The sequence below is a fragment of the Mustela nivalis genome (genome assembly GCF_964662115.1).
Source record: "Mustela nivalis genome assembly, chromosome: 6".
Taxonomy (NCBI): Eukaryota; Metazoa; Chordata; class Mammalia; order Carnivora; family Mustelidae; genus Mustela; species Mustela nivalis.
In genome coordinates, this window is record NC_139025.1 from 64,836,336 (window position 1) to 64,849,853 (window position 13,518).

The 13,518-nt window shown below is 41.2% G+C and overlaps 1 long non-coding RNA gene across 1 annotated transcript; it reads right to left on the reverse strand.

The window, feature by feature from the left end:
* Positions 1–4,515: 4,515 nt before the first annotated feature.
* Positions 4,516–13,062, reverse strand: LOC309868283. Its single transcript, XR_014313620.1, has 3 exons — positions 12,971–13,062; positions 10,724–10,790; positions 4,516–4,864 (listed from the first exon to the last, which is right to left on the reverse strand). It is a non-coding gene; the product is annotated as an uncharacterized lncRNA (long non-coding RNA).
* Between the last annotated feature and the right edge of the window lie 456 nt (positions 13,063–13,518).

Sequence of the window (13,518 nt, forward strand, 5' to 3'; positions counted from 1 at the left end):
CCCTATTTTGCAGATGAGGCAACTAAGGTTTAGAGAGATTAAGTAATTTACTTAAATTATTTAATATGCCTCAGAGCTGGGGTTTGAACCTAATTCTGCTGACTACAAATCCTCATTTTCTCCCACCACATGGATTTGCCCTCGAGAAGACTGTCATCTAGTGGGTGAGGCAAGACTTACACAGGGAAACCAACTGGAGACCCATATCAGCAGTGCATAATCAGATGCTTAATTCACGTGATCAAGACTCCTGAATTCAATTTTACAAACAAGAACAAATAGCCACAAAGAGCAAGGCCCTAAGCAAAATACCGGCAGGGACAGTAAAGGAAGCATGACTTTTGTTTCAATGACATACACGCCTCAGATAATCTGAGATCCTCTGAGAATTAACTGAGAATAATTCTATAATAAATAATTCTCAGAGAATCTCAGATTATCAGAGAAGATAAGCATGAGGCTATAGGAACAAGATGGCATTGCCCTCCTTTTGATGTGCCTGGGCCCACTCATGTCTTTTCCCTAAAGTTCCAGGGTCTGAAGCATAATAGACTTGGGATGGGAGGTGTCAGAGAAAAACCAGTAGGTCCCAAGACACTGAAGAAAATGTGAATTAGAGGGCACAAAGAGAGCTGATAGCACCCCTCATTTCATTAGGAACAAAAGCCTCAAAGGTGAATGATTACCTGCTAATGTTTCAGGAAATGTTTAGCTTCTAGGATGCCTGCCTGGTTTCTTTCCATCCACTGGTATCCACAGTCCTGTGGGAACGGCAGTTGTGCTCATCATGAAGCTATAATAAATAGCCCCAAACTCACCCCTCTTTGCTCTGCCTGGCAGTTGGGGGCCAGGACTGTGTGGCATGCTGCCGTTAGGCTGTGCCAGGGAGGAGAGCTGGATGGAGTCCACAAGGCCACAGAGGGAAGAAGGGGCCAGCTCTCTGCCGAGTGCTGACCGTTTGCTTCCTATTTATCAGCAGCTGCACAGTCTCAGGGCTTTGCCTGGACTGGCCTGTTCTTCCGGTAGCAGCAGGTGATTTCAGTTGGCTGTTGTTCCAATACTCACAGAACAAGCCTCGTGGTACGTGACCACCAACCCTCAAATCTTCTATGTTTTAAAAATGCTGACCTCAGCCGTAGCAACATCTTCCTAGGAACATTGCCAAAGGCAAGGGAAGTAAGGGCAAAAATGAACTATTGGGATTTTATCAAGATCAAAAGCTTTTGCACAGCAAAGGAAACAATTAACAAAACCAAAAGACAACTGACAGAATGGGAGAAGATATTTGCAAATGACATATCAGATAAAGGACTAGTGTCCAAAATCTATAAGGAACTTAACAAACTCAACACCCAAAGAACCAATAGTCCAGTCAAGAAATGGGCAGAGGACATGAACAGACATTTCTACAAAGAAGACATCCAGATGGCCAACAGACACATGAAAAAGTGCTCCATATCACTTGGCATCAGGGAAATACAAATCAAAACCACAATGAGATATCACCTCACACCAGTCAGAATGGCTAAAATTAACAAGTCAGGAAATGACAGATGCTGGCAAGGATGTGGAGAAAGGGGAACCCTCCTCCACTGTTGGTGGGAATGCAAGCTGGTGCAACCACACTGGAAAACAGCATGGAGGTTCCTCAAAATGTTGAAAATAGAACTACCCTATGACCCAGCAATTGCACTACTGGGTATTTACCCTAAAGGTACAAACGTAGTGATCCGAAGGGGCACGTGCACCCGAATGTTTATAGCAGCAATGTCCACAATAGCCAAACTATGGAAAGAACCTAAATGTCCATCAACAGATGAATGGATAAAGAAGATGTGGTATATATACACAATGGAATACTATGCAGCCATCAAAAGAAATGAAATCTTGCCATTTGCGACAACATGGATGGAACTAGAGGCTATCCTGCTTAGCGAAATAAATCAATCGGAGAAAGACAACTATCATATGATCTCCCTGATATGAGGAAGTAGTGATGCAACATGGGGGGTTAAGGGGGTAGGAGAAGAATAAATGAAACAAGATGGGATTGGGAGGGAGACAAACCATAAGTGACTCTTAATCTCACAAAACAAACTGAGGGTTGCTGGGGGGAGGGGGGTTGGGAGAAGGGGGGTGGAGTTATGGACATTGGGGAGGGTATGTGCTATGGTGAGTGCTGTGAAGTGTGTAAACCTGGCGATTCACAGACCTGTACCCCTGGGGATAAAAATATATGTTTATAAAAAATAAAAAATTAAAAAAAAAATGCTGACCTCTTCCCAGCTCCTCCAGCCCTGAGGCTGGCTGCTGCTTCCTTCAGTTACCATCATGACACCTTCGTGTACTCTTTGTCTTTTCTACAACACCTAGCAAAGAGTTCTGTGTGCTACATCCTCCCTATTAAAATAACTGATGTGGGGGTGCCTGGGTGGCTCAGTCCATTAAGCAGCTGCCTTTGGCTTGGATCGTGATCCTAGGGTCCTAGGATCAAGTCCCACATTAGGCTCCTTTCTCACCAGGGAGCCTGCTTCTCCCTCTGCCTCTGCTTTCCACTCTGCCTGCTTGTGCTCTCTATCTCTCTGACAAATAAATAATTTTTTTTAAAAAATCTTAAAAAAAAATAATAACTGATGCAATTTCTGACTCCTGATAGGACTCTGATAAACAGTTAATTTCACTGTTAATTGAATTGAGAGCAAATTAGAAAGCTATTTCATATATGCTAAGCTCTGATACACATTTAGTTCATCCCTTGTACCCACATAAGGCTGCTGGTTCTGAAATGCTAGTCTGACCATGTCCCTGTCTGGTTTGAGGTCCTGCAATAGCTCCCCACTGTTTATGGGATAAAATCCAAGTTCCTAGCACCAGGTCATCCGTAAGGCTCTATTCCACTTGCAGACACATCCCTACCATGCCTGTTCAAACCCACCATGCTGTTTTTCACATCCTATGCCCTTGCCTAGTTTTTCCCTCTGCTTAGAACTTGTCCTTTAAAGCCCAGCTCAGATGTCACCTCTTCCCTGTTTCTACCTCTCCCTCTAGCAGCTGAATAGCCCCTTCTGAAATACGAATCAAAATCACAGTGAGATACCACCTCACATGGGTCAGAATAGCTAAAATTAACAAGTCAGGAGACAACAGATGTTGGCAAGGATGGGGGGAAAAGGGAACCCTCTTATAGTGTTGGTGGGAATGCAAGCTGGTGGAAACAGTATGGAGGTTCCTCAAAAGTTAAAAATAGAACTACCCTAGAACCTAACAAATTCACTGCTAGGTATCTATCAAAATGATACAAAAATACTGATTCAAAGGAGCACCTGCACCCCAGTGTTTATAGCTGTAATGTCCACAATAGCCAAACTATGGAAAGAGCCCAGATGTCCATTGATAGATGAATGAATAAAGAAGGTGTAGTACATGTACACAATGGAATATTACTCAGCCATCCCAGAGAATGAAATCTTGCCATCTGCAATGATGTGGACAGAACTAGAGGGTATCTGGCCAAGAGAAATAAGTCGGTCAGAGGACAAATACCATATGATTTCACTCACATGTGGAATTTAAGAAACAAAACAGATGAACAAAAGGAAGGGAAGGAAAAATAAAATAAGATAAAAACAGAAAGGGCGGCAAACTATAAGAGACTCTTACCTATAGGGAACAAACTGAGGGTTGCTGGAGGGGAAGTGGGTAGGGGATGGGGTAACTGGGTGAAGGGCATTAAGGAGGACACATGATATGATGAGCACTGGGTGTTATATCATATAAATCACTAAATTCTGCCCCTGGAACTAAAAATACATGTTATATGTATTGTATATATGATATATATATATATATATATATATATATATATATATATATATATGTTAAATAACTGCATTTAAATTTAAAAATTTAAAAGTAAATAAATATTTGTTTATTTACTCCCATCTATATACCCCTCGTGCTCCTAGGTCTAAATGTACTCTCCTATTAGACCATGAGCTTCTGAAGGCTAAGGCAGACATCATATTCTATCATTATGTCAATACCTAGAACCATGCTGGGCACTTAGTAGACCCTTAACAAATATTTGAACTTGAAATTCTCTGTTATATTTTCATTATCCAGGTTTCTTACTACCCACTTGAGGCATATAATTACAACCCCCCCCAAAAAAAACGCAAAAAAACCCCAAACCTCAATACTCAAAGAACTTTAAAACTCATTTCTTTCTCTTCTGTTTGGATGGAATCTTCATCCAGATACAAAGCTGTTTCTATATTTTTGCATTAGGTAATATCCATAAGAGGTAGCAACATTATAATTTTCTTCATTCAGTGCCAAGGAGGGCTGACATCATCATTAGTGCAAAAGTTGCAGTTGACAAAGGAGTAAAATGGCCACTGAGGATTTTGGCTAAAAGAAAGTGGTTCTTCAAGCAAGCCAGCACTGTGCTAAATAATGCTCAAAAAAATTCCACTAAAATCAAATACGTGTAAGAGGTTAAGTGATTTACCTACCTGAAATCCAGAACTCAGCTCTCCCATGATACCAAACATGGGATGAAGGTTGTTACTGTCAGGACGAACTGCTCCAGGCATCCCAGTGTGGCCAGGGGTCCCTCATGGATTTGGCAGTGGGAACACTTTCAAGTTGACTACATTACCAGGGCATAGGATTTTTGCTGTCCCACACCTTGAAAACCATTTCCATCACTGTTGGCTACCACACATATACTCTACCACTCTGATGATTCCTTAAAGTCGGAAAGTACTGAGCAGCAGTAGAAAGCTCTGGGACCCTGGAGGCAAACAGTAGGCAGCATCAATTCAACTCCAGTCAAGGTGGCCTCAACATTTTGGAGATGGAGCTGGAAAGAAACAAAGGCAAAAAAAAAAAAAAAAAAAAAAAAAAGGTAGTTTATCTTTGTTCTATAACCTTTTGATCCTTTGATAAGTAATAAGCATCTGTTCTTGCATGGTGAAGGAACATGAGTCAGTTTGGTCAGAGATAACTGTGACCTAAGATAGTGTTTTACCCACAGAGTTGCTAAGAGAGTTGTTTTCACACTTTAGACATCACAAGGATTCAGCTGAATCTTACTGAGAATAACTGATTACATTGTCTTACCTCAGGAGTAATTACATCTGTTTGAGTTTCTGTCACTTTTTTTTCAGAAATCTCTGCTGAACAATCACACACCTATTTGTTTTGTTTTATTTTTTATGATTCTAATATTGACATTTTGTGTAAATCTGATTGTGAAAAATCCATTTGAGAGGGGTGGCTTTGGTATGGTACTGAGCAGAACCTGGAGAATGAAGTTAGTTAACAAAATAAGAAGTTATGTTTCCTAATCTAAAATTGTAAATTCAAAGAAACAAGCTAAATCTCTCATATTTTTTCCTTATGAAGTACCTATTTTGAAAAATTCCACAGAAGGACAACAGTTAGATAGTGCGCTGGGTGTCTTTCTTTCACCCCTCCAGGCAGGCCCTCCCCTCTCCACTCTGAGACCTGCCCTGGGAGGCACAACCCACAGATCATGTCCATGGACTCTTGGACCTCTTCACTTCCTACTAGGTTCTGTCAGTGAGGAACTCAAAGGAGATGGGCCTTCTGAGAGTTGTCTGTGGCTAATCAGAATCTCTGCCTCAGGACAGCTTTGGGTTGACTTAATGCTTGACCTAAGATCACTTCCCTCTTCCCTTCACTGGAACCCAGGATGAGGGTGGTTGTACTGCTTCTGGCCCTTGGTTATTGTGCAACCCCTGGGGATTCCCTCTCCAGCTGCCACCCCACTCTCATCTTCAGAAATAGTTCCCTTATAAGTTGATTTTCAACAGATTACCTTCACTTGGGTATGCCATCTCTTTCCTGCTAGGATCCTGACTAGATAATGTTATAGTGCTCAGTATGGATGGGTAGAAATTCCAGTCTTTTATGGCAAGTCTGCTTTCCAGAGAGCTAAGTAATATGCGCAGATACTATTAAAAATATTTAACATACTGCCCCAGTAGAGTCCTGCAGACCCCGCTGAACCAGGCATTATCCCTTAAGTTGTTGGATTATATATAGAAAGGCATACAGAGTCCCCAAGGAGGGGGGCTGAGGCAACCAGTGTTTTAACAGCTGGTGCATTCCAGCTAAATGTTAGCCCAGGTAATATGCCCACCTATCTATTTTCACCTTTAGGTTAGCAAATTTCAACACGAAGTTCATTTTTATGTTTATTTAACAGACTCTGAAGGGAGAAATGCAGACAAAAAATGAACAGAGAACAGATGTTGCCTTGTACGTATAATGAATGGGCAACAAATTTTGCATTCCTTCACCCCCACCCCAAGTGAATCAAGAAAAGAACCAGTTTTAAGCCTCTGGCAGAATGGGTAGCATATCGACAAGTTCAACATATGAACCATATTTCAAAGGCTGCCCAGTGCTACTAGGGATTTTTAGAACTGTGACATTTGCATCAAAGATTGTGTCTGTGCTAAGCATTTTGCATCTCTTATGACAGTCCTTTTAATCCTGGACTGTGGTTTCTCAATTTGTTTGAGCCTATAAAATAAAGCAGTGTTTGATCCTTAGCCACACACAAGAAGTTTCTTGATTCTTTTTAGAGCTGATTCTGTGTAATATAATTGGTTATTCCTCCTCTGAAACATAATTATATTACATATTTTTATATTTCCTTCTGCTGCTTCTATGGTGACACCATTTACATATCTCCAGTGATTAGTCATGAAAATGGGCCATATGCTTGTAACACATACTATCTAGGTTTTCAATCCTGTTAGTTTAAGCTGTGGACAATTACATAAATTCCTTTCTTACTCACTGTGCTGCAAATGCTGAATAACTAAACTATCTTACTAATGGAGCATCAGGTTCAAGAAAACGAGACACCTAATGATTTTGCCAGAATTTAAAAGGCAATCTTTAGGAGCGCCTGGGTGGCTCAGTGGTTTAGGCTGCTGCCTTTGGCTCGGGTCATGATCTCGGGGTCCTGGGATCGAGCCCCGCATCGGGCTCCCTGCTCCGCAGGAAGCCTGCTTCCCTCTCTCTCTCTCTCTGCCTGCCTCTCTGCCTACTTGTGATCTCCGTCTTTCAAATAAATAAATAAAATTTAAAATAAATAAATAAATAAATAAATAAATAAAAGGCAATCTTTAGCTACAGATCAATGGCTGGATCTGAAAGACTACCCATCTCAGGAGATAGCATTTCAAATACATTATTTTTCCTTTGCCCCGATAACAACTGGCAATAACAGCAGAGAACATAACAGAATTAGTGAGAAATCCATTTCATGGAATGTGTGCATGTATGTACAGGGGGCCAAGGGATAGAGGACAGATTAAGCTACAGAAGAAAATATTCTGGTGATCATAAAATGTATATAGTGCTGTAAGCCAGCCCTGTATTTAATATGCATAGTGGTATATCATATGCATTATGATATCTATTACGTAATGCATAAATTAGTCTTCTGTTTAGTCTTTAATACACAAGGCTAAGTGATCAAGGAAATATCCTATCTTGATACAAAGAAATGTTCTTTGAAGTTTATTGGTTAAGTTTCTGTCCTTATGTGACATATGAGGTTTATGAAACACTTCTCCTTATTAAAGAAAAATATTATGCCACAAGCCTTCAATTAAACAACCATCTCAGGAAAAAGGAAGATAAAGAGAAATACAGTTAATTAATCATGCCAACCATTCTCTGAAGATATTAGCCAGGACTTCAGGAATTAATTAGAGTAATATTAATACAAAAAAACTATTAAACTACATCCACGGCTTTTACATCTGATAAAACATTCCTAGTCAAGATAGGTTATTTTGTCCAGTTAAGTGAGCAAGCACTGTTTCTACACTTGATCTCAGCCAAAAGGCCAAAAAGTGATTCTTCCAGGGTTTTTAGTACTGTAGACTGTGTCAGAATTCCCAGAGAACCGAGGCAGCTCTGGGGTCATTGTTTGTCTGGCCTGCCAATGTATCCCACAACTCACTCCACAAAAGATCCCAAGGTGTGGAAACAATAAGTAATCTTCTTGGTTTCTAGTAAAAAGTTAGTTGTTCTGGGAATAAAATGCACCATTATCCAATCTCCAAGTGGGAAAACTCAATAAAATGCAGTAAAAGTATAATGTACAAGAGGAGGCCATAAAGCTTCATGTCTAATGCTGCTGACCACCCACGGAGACAACTGCAGAATCCCCCACAATCCAGTACCTCAGTCAAGTGAATTTACTTTACTACTAAGGAGCAGATGCTATACACTTTCCTCTAAATGTGCTGCCATAGCAAATCTGTGACCAGAAAACTCCAACAACATCACTTCAGTGACAGCTTTGGCTCCCCCATATGATACCCCTTCTGTTTCAGGCCACCTTTCTAGAATGGCCTTAGCCAGAAATCAGACAGCAACTGTTTTGATCATGTAAAAGTATCAAACCAATTCACTTTCAACTAAAAAGAAAAATACTATTGATATGACAGTCTCAAAAGTCTAGATACTGACTTTTGAGATGGTCTGAGTCATCTGGAATCTCAGTGGGGACTTAACCATTCATAACAACAGAAGATCATGGAGGCACAGAAGACAAAGGGCCCAGGTCTTCTAGTGGGATGGCCAGCCCCACAATGAGATCACTTACATGGCATTTGTGGCAGATAATTCTACTGTCGGAGAGGCTTTTTTGCAAAGAAGTCCACAACTGCTTATTTTGAATTGACAGTTGTTCAAATGAATCAAAAACTTCATCTCTATAACACTTCCTTTGATTCAGACTTTTTGTTTTTCCGAGGAAGTAGAGGAAGTCCAATCCCCGTCTGCCTTACAGCTCTGCATGAAGTGGATGACTACCATGATGTCTTCTTTAAGCCTTCAATCCTCAACCCAGACAGGCAAATGCTTTTGGCTGCTTCCATTGGATTAAATATAAGGGATTAAAAAACGAGCCAGTTGCAGTACCACACAGACATATAATTAAACTTCCTTCATTAGGATGATTGTTACACTCATACTGTAAAGTAACTTAGAAAGGTATTTTTTTTCCTTTTCCCCACAAAGATGTAAGCTTTTTCTCAAACCAGTCTTACATGAAACACAATACTTGAATCAGACTGAGCAGAGTGGCTCTGCCTGAAGTGAAATGGGGGACCAGAGCCTCATCCACGTGGCCTCCCTCTCTGCCCTTTGGAGGCTCTAGAAACAGCCCCAGGGAGCCTCTGGGCCCTGAGCAACACAGCATAAACACCAGTGCTCTAGAACTGCAGAGAAGCTTTCTTCAAAAGGAGACTGTGTATAGAAAGGGGAAGGCTCTGCATGCTGAGCTAAGGAATTTGGACTTTTCCTAAAAGAAAAAGCCATTGGAAGCTTTTAGGCTTTTAGCTTTTAGGGGAGTGATACGAGAAGATTAATGCTTTAGAAAGTTATGTGGTGGTGATATGGAGTTTCTACCATGGAATGGAAGAAGAGCTAGAAATTAATAATGAAGTTGTTGTACTAAATGACAAGATGATGAGAGCTCTTTGGAAGGGTATTTTGAAGATAGAACTAATAGAACTGCCTGCTCGTGGACTAAAGGACAATTCTGAGGTCATGCTAGAATTCCTTGTTTATTCTTTCAACTGACAAACATTTACTGAGAACCTACTGTGTTCCAGGCACACTTCAAGATGAGAGATGAACAAAAATAGTTTTGCCTTCAAGATGATGACAGGCTGTTCAGGTGAGACAGAAATGTAATTAAGCAATTAAGGAAAATATGAGTGGAAGGTATTACTGCAGAACTGTGTACATGACAACACGAGAGCACAAAGGGGGGAGAGGCAGATATGCAGATCAGCTCCCTCTGCTCTCATCCACCCTCCTTCTAGCCTGCCTCTCTGCAGTGAGGGATGGGAAAACTAAAGACTACATTTCCCCGTTTCCTTGAAGCTCAATATCCCCAAATGTATTTACCCTCTAGAAAAACTTAGAATGTGGGTGTAAGTACCCCCAGAGGGAGGCCACCTGTTAACCACTGACACTCTTTCTACTGATAGGCAGTTGTAGTGGTTTTTGATTTTCCAGTGGCAGTGATACTAGTGTCTAGTTCCCAGCTTCCTGGATACCATGCTGACCTGGATCATGGCAGAGGCAGCTAAGAATTTTGATGGTCCCTTCCTTATTTTCTGGTGTTCTGATAACAACAGATGTACTAATCCCTTGGTTGGCCAGTTGTGCAATGTTAGCCTGGGAGTCCCTTCTGGAAACTCAGCCTAGAGTTTGTTCCTCTAGTAATTTTAAGAGCACCTGTTCCTCTCTACTCCACTTTTTCTTCTTTTTTTCTTAAGTTAGCTGAATAGATCATTAGCTACATGGAATTCCTAATTATGTCATAGAGATATTTAACATAGGCTGGAGGTGGTCAGAGAAGTCTTCCAGGAGAATATAAAGCCTGGATGAATCTTAAAGGTTGAGTATAATCTGGTCTAATAGAGAATGAGGAAAGACGTTCCAGACAAATCCAGGAAGGTAGGGAGAAAAAGATATGCTCAGGAATTGCACAACATTAACAAAGGGGAATGCTACAAGGTGAAGACAGAGGGGCAGGGAGAGGTGCATTCATGAGAGCCTTGTGGCAGACTAAGCAATTCAAGTTTTATCCATAGGAGTTAATGGAAACTGTAAACAACAAAATAATATAAGCAGGTTGTATGCTATAAAGACATACCTGTAGAATTGTGAAGTATAGGCTGGCACAGTAGACAGTAAGGTGAGGAGGCTGCAACTGGAGGGAACTGTAAAAATGAAACAAGATGGGATTGGGAGGGAGACAAACCATAAGTGACTCTTAATCTCACAAAACAAACTGAGGGTTGCTGGGGGGAGGGGGGTTGGGAGAAGGGGAATGGGGTTATGGACATTGGGGAGGGTATGTGTTATGGTGAGTGCTGTGAAGTGTGTAAACCTGGCGATTCACAGACCTGTACCCCTGGGGATAAAAATATATTATATGTTTATAAAAAATAAAAAATTTAAAAAATTTTTAAAAATTTTTAAATGATTCCTAAATCATTTACAATACTTACAATAAAAATATTTCTCCAAAAAATATTGAAATATTGAATATTGAGAGATTAGCTGAGAGACAGTAGGAGTGGAGTGGTGAGGACAGACTTTAGAGGCAGGAAGTACAATCTCCAAGATTTTGTGACCATCTAAATATCAGGGTAATGTGAGCAGAAATGTGTTGTTGAGGGTGATACTCCATATTCCGGCTCTGGCAATAAGCAGTTGATGGTGCCATTTAAAAAGATATATAATAATGGGGAGAGTCTGGGTGCCTCAGTCAGTTAAGTTTCTGATTCTTGATTTCAGCTCAGGTCATGATCTCAGGGTTGTGAAATTGAGCCCCAAGTCAGGCTCAGAGGTGGGTGTGGAGCCTGCTTAAGATTCTCTCTCTTGGGCACCTGGATGGCTCAGTTGGTTAAGCTTATGCCTTAGGCTCAGGTCATGATCTCAGGGTCCTGGGATCGCGTCCCGCTTCGGGCCCTCTGCTCAGCGGGGAGCCTGCTTCCTCCTCTCTCTCTCTCTGCCTGTCTCTCTGCCTACTTGTGATCTCTCTCTGTCAAATAAATAAATCTTAAAAAAAAAAAAAAGATTCTCTCTCTCCCTCTCCCTCTGCCCCTCCTCACTAACCCTGCCCATGCATGTGTGCTCTCTCTCCCTCCAAATGAATAAATAAATAAATAAATAAATAAATAAAAATGGAAACATATGGAATAAGGAAAGGAAAATGTGTTTGATGGGGAAGATGAAGAGTTCAAGTTTGGGCATGATAAATTTAATGACCCTGAGTACAACTAAGTAAAATTATAAATAGGCCTTGGAATAGATGAGTTTATAAGTCAGAATTCAGTTTAAGAGACCTGTCACATAAGCAGACACTGAAGATGTGGGTACAGTACTGGAGAGTGTGTAGCCTGAAAAGGAGGCAGGGCTGCTGACAGAGTCCTGGAGACAACCACCATTTATAAGAGAGGCATGGGGAAAGACGGTAAAAGATAGTGCTAGAGAGATCAGAGAATGGAAAGAAAATGGTGTCGTGAAAGGCCATGGGGGAGATCTGAAGGAAGAAGGTCCCAGGGGGACCTCACACAGTATAATGTGTGAGTACACACATGTATGTGCACACACGCATTGGTATTTGCAAGGCCTAAGCAAAAGCACTTTAATGGGAGAGTTGAACAATGCATTTGGCACAGGGGTAAAAATAAGCCCCAGAGCGAGGGACAACAAACATATCAAAGGACATTTTTTTTTCAAGAAACTTTTATGTGCAAGGAAAAGAGATATGGTAGGTGCTAGAAGAAGACACAAATGTGAAAGTTTTATGTGCTTTTTTAGATTGGGATGCCTTACAATAACATACAATTATTCACAGCCTGCTGTTTGCCAGGACTGTTCTAAGTGTTTTACATGTAGTAATTCATACAACCAGCCTATGAGATAGGCACTGGTATCCTCCCTATTTTACAGAAGAGGAAACCGAGCAAGAGTGGGTTTAAGTAACTTATCCAGGGCCACAGAGACTGGAAACAGCAGCACTTGAGGATTCTAGGGACAGGACTACCTGCAGAGCCCACTATGTTTGACTGCCCCCGCATGGAGAGGATGAACAGAAGCAGCAGAGAGAAGAAGGTTAAATATGCAGAGAGTGTGGCATTCCCAAAGAGCCCAGACAAGATAGAGAGCCCCTGGGTGGGAGATAAGGGTGAGGATGAGCATCAAAGGGGGGTCACAGCTGCAGGGTCTACAAGCAGCTGTTTATGGGAGACCTCCATCTTTTTCCATCTAGCGGGAGATAAGAACGTGTATTTGGTGTGGGGGAGGACATGGTAAGGAGGGGCCTCAGTATGAGAAGGGAGGAATTGAGGTAGCTGCTTGTCAGAGAAGATATGGTAGTGCTGAGGCACACCTGAAGGACTGGCTGTCCACCCTGGGTCCCTTGTTCTGGCCTCCTTTTGCTGGTGTGTGACTTCATGGAACAGCAGAAACTGGGAGTTCCTGATGCAGAAGGGAAAGGTAAAGGAAAAGAATGACATTACAAAGAAAAAAATATCAATTTATTTAACAAATATTAAATAGTCATTACTATGTGCCAGGTACTATTCTAAACATTTCTAAATGTTAACTCATGTAGGAATTATCATTAATAGTAATCATTTCCATTTGCTGCTCTATTTATGAGCTAAATATTTTCTTAAATCTCACGCAATCCTCACAACCTCCCTTTTCTCATTTTATAGTCAAGATTCATTCACCCAAGTGGTGGTTAGCAAGTAGTGTAGCCAGGCTTTGAACCTATGTCTGTGCCTCCAGGGCCTCTCCTTCCCACCACTATACTACATCTTCTCGGGATAGAATGAGAAAATGAATCAGCTATTTAGACTGGATACAGAACATAAAGCCAAAGCATAATTGTTTGGCTGAAAATGGAGGCACATAGGGTGGATGTCTCAAATA